Source organism: Propithecus coquereli, unplaced genomic scaffold (assembly GCF_000956105.1).
Source record: "Propithecus coquereli isolate 6110/MARCELLA unplaced genomic scaffold, Pcoq_1.0 Scaffold407, whole genome shotgun sequence".
Taxonomy (NCBI): Eukaryota; Metazoa; Chordata; class Mammalia; order Primates; family Indriidae; genus Propithecus; species Propithecus coquereli.
Window position 1 is genome coordinate 984,560 of NW_012149808.1, and position 2,681 is coordinate 987,240.

A 2,681-nucleotide genomic window follows, 5' to 3' on the forward strand; every position below is an offset into this window, starting at 1 on the left:
TACATTTCCCTGGTTTTCAGAGTTTCAGCAAATCAATAAGATACCACCACCCATTTTTCCTCCTTTTTGCAGTCATCTATAAAGCCCTGGGTCACTCCTTTCAATTCTTTAGGATTTTAGCACAATTTCTGTTATAAATTCTGATAAATTCAATATTCATATAATGTCCCTCTTGCCTCTCTTCACTTTCTCTTTAGCAATGATCTTATACTATAACCCTGTGGTCCCAAAACGCCAGACCACAGACTGGTACTGATCTGTGGCCTGGTGGGAACCCGGCTGCACAGCAGAAGGTGAGCAGCAGCAGGAGAGGGAGTGAAGCTTCATCTGTATTTACAGCTGCTTCCCATCGCTCACATCACTGCCTGAGCCCCGCCTCCTGGCAGATCAGTGGTGGCATTAGATTCTCAGAGGAGCTTGAACCCTACTGTCAGCTGTGCATGTGAGGGATCTAGGTTGCCTGCTCCCTATGAGACTCTAATGCCTGATGATCTGAGACGGAGCTGAGGCGGTGATGCTAGTGCTGGGGAGCAGCTGCAAATATGGATTATCATTAGCAGAGAGGTTTGACTGCACAGAGACCATAATAAATCAATTGCTTGCAGACTCATATCAAAACCCTATCAGTGAGTGGCAAGTGACAGTCAAGCTCGATTTGGTGGCAGGCTTCATAGGGGCAAGTGAGTTGATGTACTTCAATTGTACTGCTGCATCTAGCAGTGGGCTTTAGCTCAGAATCAGACGCTTATTTAGTCTGTGCGCGGCCTGCCCATTATTTTATTTACCACTTCTGCCCGCACCTCTTTCCTGCACTGTGCACTTGACCCAGTCACCGTTTGGGTAAGCACACAAGCTAACCCTATTAAAAATGGGTAAAAGACAAATGTTGCTGAAGAGCTTCTTTGAAAAAGGGGAAAGACCGAATGATGAGACAGCAGAAGATCCTAAGGCTGCTAACAAAATGAAAGCTGCATTTAAAAGAAAATACCAAGAGGCCTACTTAAAGTACATGTTCATGCAACAGATGATTCACATTCTCCAAGCCTGCCCTGTATAATATGTGTTGAATGGCTATCCAATGAAGCCAGGAAACCTTCAAAACTGCTTCACCACATGGAGACCAGCACCCTGCATTAAAAGACAAGCCTTCAAAGTTTTTCAAAAGAAAAATAATGGGAACATGAAGAACAGAAGCAATTACTGAAGGCCACCACTTCATCAAATGTGTCTGCACTGAGAGCATCACTCTTAGTAGCTAACTGCATTGCTAAAGCTAAGAAGCCCTTTACTATTGGTGAAAAGATGATCCTGCCTGCTGCTAAAGACATTTGATGTGAACTTTTAGGAGAGGCTGCAGTTCAAAAGGTGGCACGTGTTCCTCTTTCGGACAGTACCATAACTAGACGAATTGATGAAATAGCAGAAGATATTGAGGCATAATTGTTAAAGAAGATTAATGAGTCACCATGGTATAAAATCGAGGTTGACCAGTCTACCAATGTTGACGACAAGGCAACAATGCCTGTTTTTGTGCAATGTATTTTTCAGGAGTATGTGCATGAGGATATGTTATGTGCACTATTGTTGCCAACCAACACCACAGCTGCAGAACTGTCCAAGACTTTGAATGATTACATTTGAGGAAAACTGAATTGGTCATTTTGTGTTGGTATGTGCATGGACAGAGTGGCTGCCATGACTACATGGCTTTTAGGTTTCACTACTTGGGTCAAGGAGGTCACTTCTGAATTTGAGTGTATGCACTGTCATCCACAGAGAAATGCTGGCTAGCCGAAAAACATCACCTGAACTTAACAAGGTGTGATTAAAATTATCAACCACATTAATATACATACCCTTAACTCATGTCTGTTCACATAGCTTTGTGAAGGGATGGACCTAGAGCACACACACATCTCTTATACACAGAAGTGAGACGACTTTCTAAAGGTAGATCACTAGCCAGAGTTTTTGAGTTATGAGAGCCACTCCAGAGACTTTTTTAGAAAAACAGTCACCACTGGCAGCACATTTCAGTGACACAGAATGGGTCGCAAAACTTCCTTACTTGTGTGACATATTCAACCTGCTCAACGAACTCAATCTGTCACTTCAGGGGAGAACAACAACTGTGTTCAAGTCAGCAGATAAAGTGGTTGCTTTCAAAGCCAAAATGGAATTATGGGGGCAATGAGTGAACATTGGGATTTTTGGCATGTTTTAAATATTAGCAGAGACTTTGAAAGAGACCGAGCTAGGGCCTTCTTTCTCCCAGCTGGTGCATGATCACCTATCTCAGCTTTCAAAAGAGTTTGAGCATTACTTCCCAACCACTGAAGATCCCCAAACTGGGAAGGAATGGATCTGCAGCCCATTTGTGAACAAGTCAGGTGAATTGACTTTGTCCTTGCTAAAAGGATCAACTGCTCGAGATGGTAAATGACAGTAGCCTTAAAAGTATGTTGAGACAACTTCAAATCCCCACACATTCTGGATTAAAGTCAAGGCGGAATACCCTGAGATTGCCACAAAAGCACCAAAAAGCCTGCTTACATTTTCCACATCCTATCTTTGTGAAGCAGCGTTTTCCACAGTGAAAACGAGATCATGGAGTAGATGGAACATAAGCAACACACTTCAGGTGTCACTATCTCCCATCACCCCCAGATGGGACCATCTAG